Source organism: Protopterus annectens, chromosome 10.part0, assembly GCF_019279795.1.
Source record: "Protopterus annectens isolate FY-2018-M chromosome 10.part0, PAN1.0, whole genome shotgun sequence".
In the NCBI taxonomy this organism is placed as follows: Eukaryota; Metazoa; Chordata; order Ceratodontiformes; family Protopteridae; genus Protopterus; species Protopterus annectens.
Genome location: NC_056744.1, coordinates 1,319,934,280 through 1,319,957,370, shown reverse-complemented (window position 1 = coordinate 1,319,957,370; position 23,091 = coordinate 1,319,934,280).

Below are 23,091 nucleotides of genomic sequence, written 5' to 3'. Positions count from 1 at the left end.
TTTGCAACCGTTACTGCAAAGTTTTTAATGATGCAAATAGTTTCAAAATGCACTAGTCAGAAAGTTTAAAGTTGTCTGACTGTTAGTATTGCAAAGTTACAAGTCTAAGACAATACCAAAAATGGTTAATAATAAAATAGTTGAGCACTTTCATCCCCTCTATGAAAATAAACCTTTTGAGAACAGTACAAGCACTATCTACTTAAATCATGTTTAAAATTCTGCAATCAAATCATATAGCACCATAAGCCCAAATAAATACAACACATTCAAACACTGTAATACACAAATAGATATATAAAAACACATTATAAATGAAGCAATCATGCATTTGATACCTATGTGTTCATTTATTTCTGGTGGTCTGTTAGCCATTAAACAATGCTTTCACTGTAATTCATTTATTTCATGTTTGCCATTAAATCCTATCTTTTAATGTGTTCTGTTATTTTGTCTAAAAGGAAAAAAATGAAAATGTTCTGAAAGTTTGATATGTACATTATTTGTACAAAGTGTTTCTTAAATCTTTGTTTCTAATGATCAGTATGATCATATATGAATGCTGCAAAAAGATTTTTAGCAGTCTTTCCTACACAGAAACTCTCACAGCTCATATATCTTGCCAAATAAATCACAGCTGTGACATCACAAATGTATCTGCCTTTTGAATGGTAATTTTTACCTGAATCTGAGCGAGCCACAGAAAAAACAATCCCCTGGATTCACAAATCCTCCGTGTAAGACTTAATAAATCTTACTCGGAGGCTGCAGTTGAACGGTATGACATCAGCGTTCCATGAATATTCATGAGGGCATGCTGACTCAACCGTAACTCTTACACGGACCGAGTATGAAAGCAGGGGGCGTGTCCGACTGCCGAGCAGTCTAAATGTCCACGCCCCTGCAAGTGTAGTAAAAGCAAAATGTCAACACACAAGAGCGAGTTCGCTCAAATGTTCTTGCACCCAACACCACACTCCTTGACACTGTAAACCCCCATCACAGTTATAAAAAGTAAAATATTTAATTTTTTTTTTTTAAATCCACGATATTGCTGCCCGTATTTGCACGTGTGTGGGCGGGTGTGCCCATTGCTTAGCTCTAGTTAGCAATTCCGACATGGAAGAGCATAAGAAAGAATGTTTATGCAAATTACCCCAAGTTGCAATGGTGTAATGGTACAGCATATGCACAAAGAGGAGGCATTCACGGTTCGAGTCCCATCACTCCCCTTCTTATTTATGTTTAAATCAGTATTTGAAATAATACCAGACATATATGATTAAAATTTTATTAAAAGCAGTGACATGGCCAATGAATCAGTGAACAAACTATATATTTTTAAAGGACCCAGATATATAATAGCCTGCTGTTAAGCAACGCTTTACCCAGCTAAATACAGGTGCCCATAGTTTAATAGCGCTTTACCCAGCTAAACAGAGGTGTCCATAATTAAATAGCGCTTTACCCAGCTAAACAGAGTTGCCCATAGTGTAATAGCACTTTACCCAGTGCAATAGAGTTGCCCAAAGTTTAAAAGCACTTTATCCAGCATAATGTGTTTGTGCGGACGTGCACGCCGCGCCAGCCAGGTTACTGTAGGGCACCATGGAGCAACGTAAAGCTAAGTTGCTTAAATGCAGCCATACCCCCTAGCCTGTCTAGACAGTATTAAAATAAAAGAGACAAGGCTCGAACCCAGGACCCTGTGCATCATAATCAAAACACAGAGCCACTAAGCCATGACAGCTTAGGGGAAACAGCCACTATTACCATACATATACTTAGAAATGGTAGATAAACCATTACTAAGCAGGTCTGCAGTCAGCTTAGAATTCTCAAAAATGGCCAATCACAAAAAAGTGCAGGGAAATGCGGCATATTTAAGCTCCATTGGCAGGAATACTCACCATAACTGATTGTGGTACCCATTTGCAGTCAGGATGGCAGGTGCTGGAGAGGGTAATCACTTTAGAGCGCAAAGGTGGGGCATTGAGGAGTCCAAATATATGGTTTGGCTCCTAGCCCACCAACATGAAGGCCGACTCATGCAGGGCCAGGTTCAATGGGGGCCATACAAAGCAGAGGCGTGGAACCAGTTGGCACATGCTCTTACCAGTGCCACAGGCATTCCCAGGACTGGAGAGCAGGTCCGTCACCACCATGCGGACCTGAATCAATGAAAGGAGGACCAACTGAACCGATGGATCCAGGAGACCAGTCATATGCCCAATGCCCCACTACTGAGTAAGTATCCATGTAATTAAGTATGTAAGAAATGCTATCCTAGTCTATAGTATGGATAGGTATGTTCCAATATCCCTTCATTTATATTGCAGCTGCAGGTGTTCATTCCAAGAATCGGCAAGCCTATGCTGATAGGCTGGTAAGGCTGCGCCACCAGGCAGGTTATTAATTATTCAGCTGGTATTATTATATAAGTGAGACAGCCTGTAAAAGAGTTCAGTGTTGTAACCCAGTAATAAAGGTCAAATAAGCCTAGAATAAAGCTTCTGCTAGTATTCTAAGATCAGATAAGTGATGCAGCCTGAAAAGGAGTATTGTAATCCATTAATAAAGAGTAAACAAGTCTCAAATAGAGTTTCCACCTGTATTGTAATATCAGATAACTGCTTCAGCCTGAAAATGAGTGTTCTAATCCATCAATAAAGGACAGACAAGTCATGAATACATCCTTGTATATACTGTCATATGAAATAAGTGAGTCAGCTGGAAAGGATTGTTGTAACCCAGTAATAAATGTTAATAAAGCCTGGAATTAAGTACCATCCTGAAATGTAAATATAAAATAAGTGAGAGAGTGTGAGAAACAGTTTGAAGCTACCAATAAAGGTGTAAGAAGTCTGGAATAAAGGTATACTGCATGCACTACATAATGAAATGAATGAGACAGCCACAGCCAAAGAGTGAAATGTTTTTAATAAAGTACAATACCTGGACTGTGTCCGTCCCACATTTTGGATATGTTGTTGTACCCTTGCATTATGGAGATAGTATGGTTGTATGAAATGCTGAACATCCACAGTTGTGTCTAGGCCCATATAAACTGGCTGATGGGAATGCCAGTATCTCAGAAGAATATTTATAGTCCTCAACTGTTTCATGTATAGTATGTACATGTTAATCTGGTACATGAGCAGCTTGTGCTTGTGATCCCACAAATGTCAGTTTGTTGCTAGAAGTGTACGTAACTGTTCAAATGTAGCAAGATACTTTACCTGAACACAGCCAGATATGAACATATATGAATACAAATGGAATGTATATTAATGTAGCAGTAACATCTCCATCACCAACATTTCTAAGGTTACATAAAGGGAACTGTACTAATACATGTAGGGGATATATATCTGCATCTAGTAGGAATGTACAGTATACGTATAGGTATTTTAAGTTGTTAATGTAACATTTTACCACCCTACTTTATGTTCACAAATGATGCCATTCCACACCAAACTGGGTATGTGTATTCACAATTAATTCCTATGGACATTTGTCCTATTGGTTAATAAATATCTGCATGTACGTTGATGCATGTGCCCTGTTCACATATCCAAACCTGATGGCTTGTTGCCACCAATCAACCCTGCATGTTGTTGGAATGTCCACTGTTGTTCTAAATATGCATGTGTTATGCTTGCTGTTCAACGTTTGGAATTCATGTGTGTTGCTGTTACAACTAATTTTGAATGGTGCTGTTTGTTACTAACCCAAAATGCCATTAAATACTGCTAAACATAGGACAACTGGGAAGGCGGGTCCCAGCGGACCCACCTCTCCCACCTTAGCTGGCAATTGTACCTGGCACCAGTGCCCAGCCCGGGACCTCCTCCTCCGGTGGCCCTGTGCCACCTTCGGTGGAAGCTCTTCAGGGGATGGGGCTTGCCCCCCCCTCTGCAAGCGTGGCCGGAAGAGAGCCTCCACTCACCCTCCAAAGGGTCCGGTCTGTGAGATCAGGCGTTCCGTGACTGATCCCCTACGCCAGCTTCAGGCGAGAGTAGTGCAACTCACGGGTCTGCCTGCCCCTCCTATCCAACCTCAGCCTGGGCTGTGAAGGCGCAGTGGTAACTGCCCATGGGTGGGGATTTCAGTTCCACTGTTGCCATCTGTGGGCTCATGGGCTTGCGATATCCAAACATCCGTCCCCATCAATTGTGTTTACCCACCACATGTGTCATACGCCACCCCTTTATGCGTCTAGTTTGTCTTGTCTGTTAACCTCCCCAACCCGCCTCCCCCAATATTCCTACTTCTTTTACCTCACATTACACTCTTACCTGAAAAAAAAAAAGGGCAATCTGTACCCGCAAAAAAATTACGCCCCATACATAGCTGCCCATTTCGCACACATGTCTGCTGGACATGTAAACTGATAATTACAATTGGCTGTAAAACCTACTTTGTTGTCCTCACCCCTCTCTCAGGGGTGGAAGGTATCAAATCTCACTCTAAATTTCTAACATATGCACAGCTGTTGCTGGTAAAGAATTGGGCAGCTATGGGCCTTCCCTACATCCTTCCTGCACATCCCGAGCTTGCTTTCCTACTGTCCTACCCTCTTTGTGTCCCCTTTTTCACCACTTTCCTATTTCCCCATTTTCTTTTCTTTAAAAGAAAATATTGCGGGTGTTAATGGGAGTAAGCACTTTTAAGCAGTAGTCAGCGGGTGTGCGCTTAGCTAAGCATAGATAAGCGTAGCTAAGCATCACGCAAACTCACGCAAACCCACTTACAACTGCTTAAAAGTGCCTTAGTCACTCTGTATGACAAGGCCTGTAGTCTGCTCATCAGCAAAATAATATATCCCTGTCAGTCTCAAACCCTGGACCTTGGATACACTAGACTGCATAAATTACCACTGAACCACAACAAATATACAATCACTTGGTGCTGTAATAAATATATCATGCATTACTATGAGGGAATGTAAAGGGAAAATAGGAATGCCATAACACAAATCTTGCTCTGTGGGTTTTAGCAGCAGGTTATGTGGAATGCTATGATATGACCATTTTGATTTGATATAAGGATTTAAGCAGTGCTTTACCCAGCTAAATCCAGTTGCCCAGAGTTTGGCAGTGCTCTGCCCTGGTAAATAAAGTTGCCCAGAGTTTAGCAGCGCTTTACCCAGCTAAATAAAGTTGCCCAGAGTTTAGCAGCACTTTACCCAGCTAAATAAAGTTGCACAGAGTTTGGCAGCGCTTTACATGTGTGCGTGAGTTTGAGCTTGTGTGCACTTAGCTAAGCATCGCTAAGCGTCACGCAAACCAGCGCAAACCCACTTACAACTGCTTAAAAGTGCCTTAGTCACTCTGTATGACAAGGCCCTTGTACTGCTCAGCAGCAAAATAAAATATCCTTGTATGTCTCAAACCCCACACATTGGACTCACCAGTCTGCATGACATGCCACTAAGCCACAGCAGATATACAATAACGTGGTGCTGCAATAAATATAACATGCATTAAAATGAGTGAATTTAAAGTTAAAATAGGGAAGCCAGAGCAAATACTTGTCAAGACAGAATATAACATGCATTACAAGGAGTGAATGTAAAGGGAAAATAGGAAAGCCAGAGCATTACATTGCAAGAAAGAAATGTAACATACATTAAAAGGAGTGAATGTAAAGGGAAAATAGGAAAGCCAGAGCAATACATTTCAAGACAGAAATATAACATGCATTACAAGGAGTGAATGTAAAGGGGAAATAGGAAAGCCAGAGCAATACATTGCAAGAAAGGAATGTAACATGCATTAAGAGGAGTGAATGTAAAGGGAAAATAGGAAAGCCAGAGCAATACATTTCAAGACAGAAATATAATGTGCATTACAAAGAGTGAATGTAAAGGGGAAATAGGAAAGCCAGAGCATTACATTGCAAGAAAGGAATGTAACATGCATTAAAAGGAGTGAATGTAAAGGGAAAATAGGAAAGCCAGAGCAATACATTTCAAGACAGAAATATAACATGCATTACAAGGAGTGAATGTAAAGGGGAAATAGGAAAGCCAGAGCAATACATTGCAAGAAAGGAATGTAACATGCATTAAGAGGAGTGAATGTAAAGGGAAAATAGGAAAGCCAGAGCAATACATTTCAAGACAGAAATATAATGTGCATTACAAAGAGTGAATGTAAAGGGGAAATAGGAAAGCCAGAGCATTACATTGCAAGAAAGGAATGTAACATGCATTAAAAGGAGTGAATGTAAAGGGAAAATAGTAAAGCCAGAGCAATACATTTCAAGACAGAAATACAACATGCATTACAAGGAGTGAATGTAAAGGGGAAATAGGAAAGCCAGAGCATTACATTGCAAGAATGAAATGTAACATGCATTACAAGAAGTGAATGTAAAGGGAAAATAGGAAAGCCAGAGCAATACATTGCAATAACCATTGTTGTATGTTAGTTAATTCCCTAATTCCAAAAGAAAGTATATACTCCCATGTATCCAGTGTTAGTATTAGGAGGTGTGAGTAAACTGACACACTGAGAAGAGTGTACTGGAAGAAGCAACAGTCAGGTTTCAGTACAACATGCATTTCACTGGCTACAACCCAGCTTCAGATATGAGACATATACCAACCTTCTGACTGACACAACAGTGTCCACAGCAAACAAGCATGGTCCCCACCTTGCAAAACTGAAAGGCCTACGCCTAATTAACCTATCATTTTATAGCAGTGTCCTGAAATCACAGTGAGAACTGCAATTAGCACACAGCAGGCTGCATGCAATTACTAAATGGTGGGCACCAATTGGTGCAGAGGCCATCGCATGCACATGTGCAGATACCTACAAAAGCAGCCTGTACTTGCTGTCCACACATGCAATAATATCATTGCAGCATATGGAAAGAGAGAGAGCGAGCAAGAGAGAGAGACAGACACACAGACAAACAAACAAACAAACGAAGAAACAGAGGTGTTTGGAGACACCAAAAAAAAAATATTTAAAAAGAAAAATAAACGTCAACAGGTACAACAGACAGAAGTAAGAAATACAAAGGTAAGGTATGTAACAGATATGTATTGGCTGGCATCCGAATGATGTGTCTGAAGGGTACTGTACATACTGTGAACCCTCCATATGTGTGCACAGTCCATATCTATATATAAATGCAGATGTGCATAGGGCAAGGGACATACTGCAACTGTTAGTGAAGGCTAGGCATATATATGTAGTTGAAGGTTGCTATGTGCACATATCTATGTAGGTTGTAGTGTGTGGCATTGAAAACAGCAAGCAGTACAGGTATATGTCATGTGGTGGTTAAATGCTGTGGGACTGAGCCAGTGAGGCCTGCAACAGCTATATGGCCTGAGGACAGCAAAATGCATTCCACACAACACTGCGCAATATTATTACAAAATTTTATGTCTCACAACTGTTTAATGATTGATATTCCCAACATGAAAGGTGGCCAGTATATGTGCCTATATGTGCATGTATATGTACAGCAATGGATGTTTACAAGTATGTGTATATATACCTGTATATATATATATATATATATATATATATATATATATATGTATAGAGAGAGAGAGAGAGAGGTATATACGTATATATATATATATATATATATATATATATATATATATATATATATAGATATATACATATATACAGATATATATATATATATATATATATATATATATATATATATATATAGAGATATGTAGGTATATAGATATATACATATATAGATATATATATATATATATATATATATATATATATATACAGATATATATGGATATATCCGGATATATATAGGTATATATATATATATATATATATATATATATTTATATATATAGAGAGAGAGAGAGAGAGAGATGTATATATATATATATATATATATATATACATGTGTATGTATATATATATATATATATATATATATATATATATATAAAATATATATAGAGAGAGAGAGAGAGAGGGAGACATGGGGTCAGACATACTGCAACAGGTGCCTGGTGACCAACACATTGTTTGAACACCATTCCAAAACACTTTACCCACTAACTACCAGATAGGTGGTTGCCTGCCTAACACTGATGGTGTCAGAGGGGAACATGGTACACGGTGTACAGTAGCCTCCTCTCTGATATTCAGAGTTCCACACTAGTGTTGTAATCCCTCTATGTGGTACCTGTCATCACAAAAGGTGTGTCATCTAGGGAAATATAGGTCAGTGTACCCCCTACTCCTCACCCCATGTGGTATGTACCTCACATGACAACCACAGCAAGTGGAAAGGCCACAGACATACCTAACAAAGAGTGACACTGCCCCAAACACATGCCCTATGCAGGCTGACTCACAAAACCACAGCTAGAGTGCATTGCATACGTCATACACAGAGGTTACCACTGCCGGATATAGAGGTATGTCACACCCATAGCAGTCGGCCAACCACCATGACAACACCTCACAATCCCTCTGAGCTACATGACCTAGGGCCCTAATCCTTGTCAATGCACTAAACAGCACATGCTGAAGGTACAGGTTCCTATACACAAATATGCTATACTCTGGACTAAACTACCCAGCATTAATAAACAAGGCTCCTCATTAGTAGATGTCATACATACCCCTGATGAATGTTATGGAGATAGGTAATATGCCCAGGGAGTCACCTCTGTGTATCTGTTTGACAGGAGCAAGTGTAATCACATTACATGTGTGTCAAATGGCAGGGTAGCATATGGCTAGGCTGCTGTAGGCCCTGGGACAATAGCGTAGTACCTACCTATGACACAATGTGCACACACATGTACTCAGGGCAATACCAGCTATGTGAGGTGGAATGAGTGTGATACTGACTGTGTGCAAGGTCTGTAAAGGTGTGATAGCTTAGCGTGAGGTTGTGTCTGTCATGGTAGTTTGTGTCCTAGGTGTGAGGGCAGAGAAAGATGTGTCAGTTATTGGGATGCAGGCATAGTAGGATGGCATATGTTGTGACGTAGTACCTTGTGTACGACTGTGGTGTCCCATTGTAGGCTGTAGCAATACATGTATGCTCAGTAAGTGGTACTGCTGGTGAATCCAGGTCACATATGAACTGTTGTACTACCTGAAGCTGTAGGCCTAAACACCACAGTATGGTGTATGTTCACATTCCCTGGTATCACTGTCTTGTGTGTTTCCTGTAGTCTGCACAGATTACATTCCTCAGGCATAGGTATCTGTAAGTAGGGGCACACAGTACTATAAGGTACACAGGTAATGCTCATCTGTGTTGGCATACATTTGTGTGTTGTATGTATGTCTAATGTGTGTGTAATGATGCCTGTACCATGGCCGCAATCACATGTGTGTTACCTAGCAACATGTATACTCTGTTACAGCAGTATGCCAGCTATATTAAAAACCGTGCACATATGTTAGGTAGGGGTATGGCATCAAAGACTAGGGTGCTTTGCTGTTAATACTGTAACTGTACATTACATTCATTGCATTGGATGACAATATTCATCATGCATTAGCTTGATATATACCCCCAGTGTGAGGTTGTGCATTGTATCCAATAAAGTGTGTCGAGTACTGGTGTATACTGGTTTGTTGTATGGAGTGTGGCAGCCACTGTCAGGCAGTTGTGGACTAAGCACTGATATATGGTATTGAACGTGTGTATCCTCTGATAGACAGACAGATGCTATATCTGACAGCTAAGTGATATCTGTACTTCATAATGTTAAGTGTGCCACATGACTTGCTCACACATATTGTTTAATTGTCTTCCAGGGTTATGGCTCATCAAGGCAATCCTGCGTATACAGCTGCAGAGGAGGAGGTCATACAGGCCAGCCTGTATCAGAACTATGCACGGCTTTTTTCCAGGGCCAGCCAGCACCAGCATGAGCGTACTGCACTGTGGCAAGATCTTGTTCACCGGGTAAATGACATAGGCATGCATAACCGGACATATGAGCAGGTACGCCATCACTGCAGTGATTTAATCAGACATGTCCGGTGGCGTGCGTCTGATATCCATAGGCAACAGCTTGCCACAGGTGGTGGGGTGCCCATACATCCCCCCATCACCAGAGTGGAGGAGCTGTTCCTAAGCATGGTGGCTCCTGGCCTACAGCAGCAGCAACATCATGCATGTGTCATCATGGAGGCCGGAGCTACCCAGCAGGACGACATGGAGCATGCAGGTAATATACCCTAGCTGTAGACTACCGTTACCTGTATTGTTAGAATATCCTTATGTGAGATGTGTACTGTGTGTTTAGCAGTTGTGCTGCCTCTCATGTGCAATACTGATATTCGGAATGGTATCTCCACACCTGTGACTGTTGACTGTTATTCCACTGTAGATTAGCGCACTCACTCATGGTAGCAATGCCACAGTTGTGACCACTGATAAACTGTGTCATATTCTTGTAGGTCCTTCTGGAGTGACAGCAGGGCAGATGGTACATGCTGGTGAGTGTGTTAACACTTTAATATTGGTAATGAAATGTGCATGTCATAGGTGAGGTGTAGACCATGTACACGTAACACACCTATGCATAATGCATGCTGTCCATGTTTGCTGTGAGACATTAATCATCTCATTAAAGTCAGTAGCTGCCTCAAGCACATACACTGCACAGTGCAGCAGACACAAGTGTGGAAACACTGTACTGCACCTTAGATATGCATAGTTGCTACAGCTATACATAACAGAACATGTTTATCATACGCAGTACACGAAAACATACATTTCCCATCACACCCGCTGTAAGGTCATATGTCAGTATCCCACATGTCTTGCACACACACATGCTGTACCTCAGGGGTAGAGTCCTATCATGGGTGTGTGCAACACTCTGCAACACATAACACAGTCATGTTAGGCAATGCTCCCTATTGGTCACCTCACACACCCATGTACAAGGTGTCTGTGTAATTGTGAACATAGCCACAGCACTGCAGTTTAGGTGCAGCATGCTAGGTGGTGGTCTTGCACACATTAGTAGCTGTGGGTGACCACAGGATGCATGTTGATGATGGCACAGGGTACTACATCCCATCCAGTTATAGTGACAACAGTACTACTCATAGCAGTCATTGTTTTGCATCTCAATGTTGTGCGTGTGTAAACATATGCACCTATACACAATATGCATAGCATGTTGTGTGTGTGCTTACATATGCCAGTATACACAATATGCATTGCAGTCACCATCCAAACAAAGTGTCACATATATGTCCTGGAATGCTAGTGGGTGTATAGGTCACTAGACACACATTGGGTATGTGTGGTGTTTAATGTTTCAGTCATGTAGCATGACATGCCATGTGTGGCACTGACATATCTGCAATATGTCCCACACTCACCATAACCACTGTACACTGGCCATTTAAAGCATTGGGATCCCTTCATGTCAACATGCAGCAATCATCCCGTGTGTGTACATAGCATGCATGTCCTACACTCGTGCCCACTATTATCTGCTTTGGACACAGACACTGTGCTCAGACATTGATATCTATGTGTCACACAGATAACACATGCAGCCATGGCATGTATACTTGTGAGTGATGGTGCACAGGGCATTGCAGATCTGCTAATACCTGCACAGCAATGTTGTGTCCATGTACAAATTGTGTTCCAGGGTGTAGCCAATCACTGAACAATGACACAGTTGCAACAAAGCCATGTATACTGCCATTACATTGGGGTGTCTTCACTTGCACTGTATGGTCTTATGCAACACATGTTCTGCATGCTGACACATGTGTGGTGACTGTTTACCTTGTGATACTGACACCCACCTTCACCCACTATAGAGTATGTGTTGGATTGCTGGTGTGTGTGTGTATGTGCTGTAGTGAGGAGTGTATTACTGTTCATGTGTGCATGTGTGCATGTGTGCATGTTTTCATGTGTGCATGTGTGCATGTGTGCATGTGCAGACCGTAAAGTGTGTTTCCTGTCTTCTTCTCACAGGTGCTGAGTTAGGGCTGGCTGAATGCAGCAGGGAACCTGAAGCCACTGCCACGAATAGTGCTGATGATGCGACATGTATTTTGACACAGGGAGGTTTGACAGGGTCTGTCGTTGGTCCACCAATTGACAGTACACAGCGTTCAACCCCATCTATGCACACACTCATACTGCCAATACATCCCTCACCATCAATGGCCATAGACGAGGGACAGCATACAGTTGGCACTGACCAGGAGAGTGTGGTACCCATGGCACTTGCATCCCCTCACAGCAGCCATAGCCATATTCCTGGAACGGTACCACATAGGCGGAGGTCCAGGGGTTCTTGGGGGAGCACCGCTGGTCGCATTGCCCCTGGCAGGCAGGCCCTCACTGGTCTCATGACGTCCAGTATGTTCCGGGCTGTAATGCAGGCTCAGGCACATATGGAACAGTACACCAGGCAGGGACTTAGGGCGCAGAGGGCACATTACACTGCTATCAATGACAGCATCTGTGACCTTGCCGGTGCCATCTGGACTTACACCGAGATCATTGATAGACGTTGGGGAGAGACATTAGATGCCCTCCACAATATGTCATCCATGAGCCAGGACTGTGCGGGATGGTTGCGACGTCAACGCGGATGCATGCCAGCAACAGCAACAGCTGGCAGTGGCTGCAGATGGCCCCCGGTTCACAGCCGCTCCCGTAGTGGCAGTACCAGCCCCAGTAATGCTGGGACTGGTCTGTCCATTGACCATCCCAGTAGACCATGTGCACGTGGCTCTGGCCATTCCCAGCTGGGACATGGGTCCAGTCGTCCCACCTCTGCCTCTGAGGACAGTACCCAGTCAGGGTTGGTACCCGATACTGTCTGTAGCACCCCTGACAGGCACAGGTACTGTGTCCATGGCCAGAGACAGTAATCTGTATGGCCAAGCAGATACAGTCTGTGGCTGTCCCACAAACTACTGTATATGGCAGCCACATGGAGCTGTGTGCATGCAGACACACACACATTAACCAGACAACTATTTATTTTATTTTTTTATTTTACATTTGTTGACCGGGCTAGTCTAGCTGGAGAAATTTCCATTTTCAGTAGAGGATCGGGGAGAAAAGCTCCACAGAGTGAGATACATTCAGAGACAAAAAATTATCATACAAAAATGTAATAGCAATACTCATTATAATGACAATATAAGAGTTAGTAATAGAGTTTGCAAGCAAACATTAAAAATAAAAGATAGCAAACTCTTCTATGTAAATAAAAAACTACTACAAGAGTTCGTTACTAAAACACACAATACAGTTGAATTCTCAATTAACCAGGGCTCACACATACACACACACATTACATCAACATTGGCCCATGCTGTACTGTTGTCCCCTCACACACACACACACACACACACACACACACACACACACACACACACACACACACACACACACACACACACACACACACACACACACACACACGCACACACACACAGACATGTCGATTGGATGGGTCAATGTCAGGCTCTGGCAAACAACAAAATACCCTGTGCATATGATCATCTCCTGTCATCTGTAACATTGATGGAGGAACAGGCTAACATGGTGCTGATGCACAGGGTGACTCTATAGCAATATTAGCAAGTTGTCAACAGGAAAGTGTAATGACATCCTTGTAGGTATATCTCAGCAGACATTATTCATCAAAGCTCTGATTGTCAATGTAACATTGTTTACACCACTGTTAGTTCTGACTATGTATTGTCCACCCATGTGCCACTTGGCTGATGTGTAATGTGTTGCCAACATGTGTCCATGAGTGGACAGTATGTGTGTGATGTGTGCAGTACAGATTAGCAAGTGTACATCTGTGAACATGGTGGGTGCACACTGTCTGTATGTACATGCATAGTGGACACATGGGACATGTGGCATACCCTGTTGTACACATTGTTAACATGTCACAGTATCTTTCAATGGACAGTATGCATTCTACTAAAGTTATGTACTAACATGGGTTGTGTGTATGACATGGGTAGACACCATGCTGTGGGTGATACTGTTAGTATCTGTCAATGATTTGTGGTCTGGTAGTATACATAACCTCAACAGCATGACTATAAGCAATCATTGGATGATGTCCTGACAAATGACACACAGTCGTAGGGAACTCAGTAACAGTTGTATCCTTCTGGTGCTACACTATAACACTAACCACTGGTAATTACCGCCACCTATTCCTGTGTCCACACCTGTTTGGCATATAGCCCCCTTAGGTACATGCAAACACACTAGGGATGTGTCCATCCACATCTGGTAATGCATGCAGTGGCCTACAATCCATTCCCTGGATGGGACACATATCCTACACAAGGGTATCATACAGACAGATGCCTGTCATGTGATACATGCTGTATAACAGTATGCCGACTATGGCATAGTCATCCACATGTACTATACTTACTATCCCGTCAGTAGCACATAGGTGGTAGCCCTCAACATGTATGTTGGGTACCAATGTGTACATACAGCCTCATGTTATGTCATGTGTCCCTTGGTATCCACATATCCATAGGTATTGTGGAGTCCCAAGGTGTGTCACATGAGACATTGGAGGCCTGGATGCATATCCACAAGGCAGTTGTACACCTATAAAGACTGTCCATTATTGGCAGTCGTGGCTGTGTATGAACATGCCTGACATATACCCCAGGCATATACCCTCACTCACACTACTGTAAAGTAACTGTCATGGGTGTGTGTAGCACAGATGACCTTGGCCACGGATCACAACAGTGGATGGGCCTGTCACATACATACATATGTGACCTACGATCTGAGAAGCTGCGGCACAACCTGTCAATGGCAAGAAATGTATTCATGTAGTATGCAGGCTTCACACCTATGTACTGGTTAAGGGAACATGTACACATATATATCATATACCTGATGTGTGCAATGCACTTACTGTTGCAATCATAATATGCCATAACATAGTGAAAGCAAGACCCGCACTACATTGACCAAGAGTGACACACACACACACACACACACACACACACACACACACACACACACACACACACACACACACACACACACACACACACACACACAGTCAGCACTTGCAGGATTCAAACTCCTACCTAACTATGTTATGATATTTGAGAGAGATGCATTAGCACAGCGTGCTATTTGTTTTACTGGTTTGGCTCCCTTCTCCGTCTGTATTTCTAGGGTGGTGACATCATCAGTCTTTCAAAAGAGGAATGTACATCTTTAGTGTATTTTCCCAGTCTTCAAAAAGGCAACTCCTTTCAAAGAGAAATGCCCACACTCCCCACACACACAAACACAGTCAGCAGGAATCAAACCCCTACCTAACTAGGTTAGGATACTAGAGACAGGCGCATTAGTGTAGCGCACTATTTGCTTTACTGGATGGGCTTTTTTCTCCGTCTGTGTTTCTAGGGTGGTGACATCATCAGTCTTTCCAAAGAGGAATGTACATCTTTAGTGTGTTTTCCCAGTCTTCAAAAAGGCCACTCCTTTCAAAGAGAAATGCACACACCCCCCACACACAAACACAGTCAGCAGAAATCAAACCCCTACCTAACTAGGTTATGATACTAGAGAAAGACGCATTAGCGCAGCACACTATTTGCTTTACTGGGTGGTTTCCCTTCTCTGTATGTATTTCTAGGGTGGTGACATCATCAGTCTTTCTAAAGAGGAATGTACATCTTTAGTGTGTTTTCCCAGTCTTCAAAAAGGCCACGCCTTTCAAGGAGAATTGCACACACATACACACAGTCAGTATTTGCAGGATTCAAACCCCCTACCTAACTACGTTATGATACTAGAGAGAGACACATTAGCACAGCACGCTATTTGCTTTACTGGGTTGCTTGAGTTGTCTGTCTGTATTTCTAGGGTGGTGACATAATCAGTCTTTCCAAAGAGGAATGTACATCTTTAGTGTGTTTTCCCAGTCTTCAAAAAGGCCACTTCTTTCAAGGTGAGTTGCACACACATACCCCCCCATGCACAGACACAGTTTGCAGGATTCAAACCCCTACCTAACTAGGTTATGATACTAGAGAGAGAGAGATACATTAGCATAGCACGCTATTTGTTTTATTGGGTGGTTTCCCTTCTCTGTCTGTATTTCTAGGGTGGTGACATCATCAGTCTTTCCAAAGAGGAATGTACATCTTTAGTGTGTTTTCCCAGTCTTCCAAAATGCCATTCCTTTCAAGGAGAATTGCACACAAAGACAGCATTAACAGGATTCAAACCCCTACCTAACTAGATTATGATACTAGAGAGAAAGACGCATTAGCTCAGCACACTATTTGCTTTACTGGGTAGCTTCCCTTCTCTGTCTGTATTTCAAGGGTGGTGACATCATCACACTGGACATGGTAATGTATGTACACTTTGTTTTATGCCATTCAAGGAATGGTCCATGTGGGTCATCAGGTGTCAACAGCTGGAACAGGAACTCATAATCCTTACCTTGTGTAATCTATCTGTGGACACATCGACATTCCTTCATATGTCAACACATATTTATGCACAGCTTGTTGGTTTTGTGGGTACTACATGTGTCTGGGATGTTGATAATGGGCTTTTCAAAGTGTATGTGAGACATGTGTAGCTGTTTTCAGTGATGTATGTCCTGTGTGGCTGCCTTGCAAACAGTCTAGCATGTTTGGGAACCATGATCCGCACATGAACATACTGCGGTTAGTAGGGTTGTGTGTATGTCAGCTTCCAATAGCTCAGTTTATGACTTCAACCATGATGGACTCCATGGCTTGCAGATCATACTTCATAGGCATACTGGACTGTACATCCCATGGTGTGTTGTGCACCAACACTTGTGTGGAGTGCCATATGTTGCTGTAACACATTCAACGGTTCCACATCCTGTGTAGGGGGGAGGTTCAGCTGACTGTTCAGGTGCAGGATCTGTTTGTTCTGTAGTTTATGCATGACACATATTGGGAATCAATGTAGTCCACTTGATGCCATGCTTTTAGCATTGGGGGTAGCTGTTCATCCATTCTACATGTGATATCTCCTGGTATGATGATATGGACTATCGTCGGTGGGAGGTGGGTATGTATATATGGGCCTGTCTGTCAGGATGTCGGCATTGTCAGTCAGGTACAGTTGGCCCTGACTCATGACATATATGTGTGTACATTGGGGTACATAGCTGTCGGAGGTGTCATGATTCAGTCTGGACTCCTTCTCAGCTACTCTTTACAGGACACCAACAAACCTGAGCACTAATCCCTGTTATACTCCTTTACACACTTAACACCCTACTGATCCTTTGTCATCTGGCTACAGAGTATGTCATGATGATATCCCGGCATGTCCAGTGGTTGGCTTTGTGTGCACTCTCCAGTCCAGCTGGTGAATATTGTGATGTAGACACAATGTCACATCTGCCTCATGTACACAGACAAGACTCTCCTCCTCACAACAAACCCATATATATGTGTGAGATGCACCTATAGAGACACACAGGGTGCTGAACTCTCTTGACCCATGACTGGCATAGTCTATCAGGTGGTGAAGATAACCACACACACCACATATCAGTCTCACATATCCTCTGGCGACAGCACTCAAACCACATTATCACACATACACATACTCAGATGCTGTAAATAAACTCTGCCTAAGCAGCAGAGACCTCCACAGCAGGCACACACACAACTGCTACCCCACTACAATACCCACATCTCACATAGTTCACAATGTCAGTGTGTCACACAGTCACTTGCCTTCAGGCTAAACAACACACATAAAATACTTGTGATAGGCGACACTTATTGTCAGACACACTGACGTACCACTCACCAGCCCATAAAAGGGAATAGTCCCTTTGTGCTGTCTGTCGTGTACCAGGATCTGCCACATAAAACATGCAGTCAGGTCACTACAAAGCAAGTACAGGACTGGCACCATCATTGTCCATGCTGGTACATAAAACCTCAGACGTTACTCCCTGGACCACATAACATGGTACATGGAGGAACAGTGTCATCATGTAGCCCAGGCCAATATGACCCTGACCTTGTCTAGCGTCTTACACCCAGCAAGTATGATGTCACAGTATACAGACAAACATATCACGTTTAACACTTGGCTAACAGATTGGTGTCATTCATAAGGGATACAGTGTCTGTCAGCCTGTGGTGACATGCTCAACATGCCATGTAGCTTCACTATGGACAGCTTGCACTTGTCACCCTTGGACCTTTGAATGCTGGCTAAGGCTCTTGCTACCACCATAGTGCATTTGTTGAGCAGGGCTCAAAAGACAAACCCACCTACATAGACATTACAGGTTAAATAACACTAAGGGTAATGCTGCTCAACACCAGATGTGTTACCCTCATATTGCGGCCACTCAGGACTCCCCTCAGTATGGGGGATAGTAATATATGTGCACTAACAGATGCCTAGTTTAGGGTCACATATGTACACCAGCACTACCAGGTTATGTTTCATACCATGCTTTCTGACCACAGGACTTGGAACGGACAACACAACTAGGGGGTGTATCCATATACATCACAGATACACACACCTCCAGGTTAGTGGCACTGCACTAAGCATCACAGACCATACATATACAACTACCATTGTTTGAAACTGTTTTTCAGTTTGTTGCCTACTACAGACCACCCTCCCATACTCAGGAACCACACTCGGCTTTCCTGGGAACAATGGTCTCCACAAACACCATTATATTGGGTGACATCAGATACATGAATATTGACTGGGGCTACTACTCAAGCTGCAACAACCTCGGCCTACAGTAGCTACAATTTGTAAATTCATATGCTATGGCACAACCAGTCACCACAGCCACAAGGGGGAATACATATTGGACCTGATCATAACCAACATGGGGACTCTATGTTCCACACCAGCAATATACCCCTCATTGGTAAGGTCGGAACATACATCTATCTCACTGGACATACATATACACTCCACACACCCATTCTGGGTAATCTTGGTGAACTTCTGATGAGCCAATGTTTCACTTCACCAAAGCAAGGTGGTATCCTTCAGAGACCTTGAGACAGTGTGAAATACAGCTCCAACTGCTGAATCCTTTACATACACATTCTATGGACTCCTAGTGGACTGCATGGATTGTGCTACCCCAAATAATAACAAGACTCACTCCTCCAATGGCAGGGGACCTGTCTGGTAGACACCAGCCATTAATAAGCTGTACAATGTCAGGAGGAGGCTACTACATGATAGAGCACAATCCCAGACGGGGAAAGCATCTGTGATCTGTACTGGCAGACAGCTATGATCACTCATGTACTTATCTAAAGTCTTCTTCTCATGGACAATTGCACCAGACAAGTGGGACTATCACAAGGCCTTTGTCAGTTATGTCAGGAACCTGGGTGGACACTCACTGATATGTTGTGAGTTACTGCATACTGACTACACTTACCCTGAACCCACTGGCATAGCCAACATCCTGGCAAACAGGTTAAGTGCAGATGTCTCCCACATCCCTCCTAGGGAGCAACTATCCATCCCAACAGAGTGTAACCTCCCTGACACCACACAGTAACAGGTGAGTGCTGCCCTCCCCAAAGCATACATTACAGCATCAATGGGACCAGCTGGTGTCCTGGCCTGCATCTTACACGAGCTTCATGACAGACGTAACCCTCACATTACATCACTGTGCAATATCAGAGTTACTACAGGATATGTACCCACGGAATGGCGTACAGCGACAATGGTCCCACTCCACATAGTTGGTGCCAGAATGGACCACAGACAATATTGCCCTATAAGCCTAACTATCCTGTTATGCAAAGCTATGGACCATATTATCATGGGACTCTTAAACATTGACATCAGGAAACTACAGACACTGTGTCCTACACATTTCAGCGTTGTTGTGGGCAGATCTTGCCTCTTGAACATGTTTGTAATCTTTTGACAGTTAAGAGGTCCATCGACATAGGGACAGTTGTACACGCAGCCTACCTGAAGCTTGCTAAACCCTTCCACACAATAACCCACTGGGCCATTATGCATAGGCTCACCAGCATCAATATGGACCCATATCTCACATGATGGATTGCTACCTGGATCAGGGATAGCACCCACATGTTCAGAATTGCAGGTGCCATGTCTGACAATACACCAGTTACACGTGGCATCCCACACGGCTCGGTCCTGGGACCTCTCTTGTTCAGTATATATTTGTCTGACATACAGGCAACCACAGGGGGAATATGGCTGTCCTTGTTCGCACTTGACTGCAAACTGGGTGCCATAATCACCTCTCCAGCTGCCACATGCATACTCCAACAGGGTCTCACAGAGATGGATGACTGGTGCCTGAGCCATGGCCTACAGCTAAATGCCATTAGTTGCATAGTCATCCCCTTTGGGAATAACAACATCCCCACACATTAACACTTAGGTAGTACTCCATTACATATGGTAGGTGTTGTTAGGTGATTGGGGACATGACTTGTTTGTACTGCCACCTTTGACATTCACGTTGCCACAGTGGTTGGACAGACCTTCTATATAAGTAACCTTATCCCATATGGTTTCACATCTAGATCGAGTGATGTCATTGTGCCCCTTTACTAATAACAACTGTGCTTGGTTACAATGCCACCTTTGGGGGTGTACCTTACCCAACACCTATAGCAAGTGTACTGGCCACAGATACCCAAGCAACAGCCACCCCTCAGCAATACCCACGCATCATATATCTCACAAAATCAGTGTGCCTCACAGTCACAGCCCTTAAGGCCAAACAACACACCAAATACACTTGTTATAGGGGACTCTATTGTCCGGCACACTGACGTCCCGCTCAACTGACTGAACAAGGAGAAGGTCACTGTAAGCTGCCTGTCAGGTGCCAGGATCCACCACATAACACAAGCACTCAGGTCACTCCAAAGCAAGTACAAGTATGACTCCATCATTGTCCATGCAGGTGTGAATGACATGAGACGTACCTCCCTGGACTGCAAGAAAAGAGACATAGAGGAGCACTCTGATCATGTAGCCCAGGCTGGTATGACCATGACCTTGAGTAGCATCTTGCCCTCACCAAGAATGATGCCAGAGTATAAAGACAAAATGATCCATTTCAACAATTGTCTAAAGTATTGGTGTCATTCAATGGGGATCCAGTGCCTGTCAGCCTGGGATGACATGCCTGACAAGCCACGTTGCTTCGCTAGGGACGGCTTGCACCTGTCACCCTTAGGCTTTCGTATACTGGCCATGCCTCTTGCCACCCCCATAGTGCATTTTTTAGGTGAGGCTCAAAGGACAAACCCACCTCCATAGACAGCCCAAGGTTACAAAATCTAAAGGTAATGCTACTCAATGCCAGATGTCTAAACCTCAAGATGCACGCACTCGAGGCTCTCCACAGTATGGAGAATATTGATGTCTGTGCAGTAACAGAAACCTGGTTCAAGGCTCCTGAGAGCACCCCAGCACTACCAGGTTATAACTCATACCATGCGTTTCACACACAAAACTCGGACCGAAGCACAAAAGGAGGGGTAGTATCTGTATTCATCAAAGATACCTACATCTCCAGGTTAGTGGCACTGCACAAAGCATCAGAAACCATCCATGTGCAACTAACAGCGGGCCAAACTGCCTTTCAGTTTGTAGCCTGCTACAGAACACCCTCCCTATTACAGGAACACCACTTGGCATTCCTGAGAACACTGGAGAATATCAAGGTCTCTCCTAAAACTATGTTATTGGGTGACTTCAACTACCCAAACATTGACTGCGACAACTACGCATGCCCAAACACACTCGCCCAACGGTTCCTTGAAGTTATAAACTGTAATGCAATGGAACTACTGGTCACCACTCCCACAAGAGGGAACAACATATTGGACCTGGTCATCACCAACATGGGGACTCTATGTTCCACACCAGAGGTAAACCCCTCATTGGTAAGATCAGACCATTAACAAATTTCCATGGACATCCATATCCCGTCCCCACCCCCAGCCAAGGAAATCACTGTATAGAATTTCTCAAACGCCAACTTTGCACTTCTCAAGACTGAGGTGGAATCCTTCAAAGCCCACGGGCCAGAGGATAATACAGGCCAATCCGCAGAATCTTTTACAAATGCATTCTATGAGCACCTGTAGAAATGCATGGATCGTGCTATCCCAAATAAAATGAAGACTCACTCCTCCAAAAACAGGAGACTGTTTGGTGGACCCCGGACATAAATATGCTATACAACAGAAGGAGGAAGCTACTACATGACAGAGCAAAATCCCTAAAATGGAAGGCATCTCTGATCAGTATTAGCAAGAAACTTCGATACCTCATAAAATCATCAAAGGCCAGTTTCCAAAGGGAAATTGCCCCAGACACTGAAGATAATCAAAAGTCTTTCTTTAGTTATGTCCATAATGTGGGTGGACACTCCCAGATATGCTCTGAATTGTTGCATAATGGTACAAAATATACCAAACTTACAGACATAGCCAACATCCTGGCAGACAGATTTAGCACAAACCTCTCCCCCTTCACCCCCAAAGGAACAAATGCCTATCACAACTGAATGTAACCTCCCTGACATCACAGATGCACAGATGAAAGCTGCCCTTGCCAAAGCGAAAAACACAGCAGCTATGGGACCAGACAGTGTCCCAGGCTGTGTCTTACACAAGCTCCAAGAAGAACTGAACCCTCATGTTAGGTCACTGTTCATGATATGTACCCGAATAATGGCATACAGCTACAGTGGTTCGACTCCACAAAGGTGGTGCCACAACGGACCCTGGGAACTATCGCCCCATAAGCCTGACTAGTCTGGTCTGTACAGCTATGGAGCATATTATCATGGAACTCATAAACAAAGACATCGGGAGCCTCCAGACCCTACCCAATTCGGCTTTGTTAAGGGCAGATCTTGCCTCTTAAACCTAGTTGATTTCTTTGAAACAGTTACCAAAGCTATAGATGAGGGCAAGGTAGTCCACACAGCCTACCTGGACCTCGCAAAAACCTTCAACACAATACCCCACTTGGGCATCATAAATAAGCTTA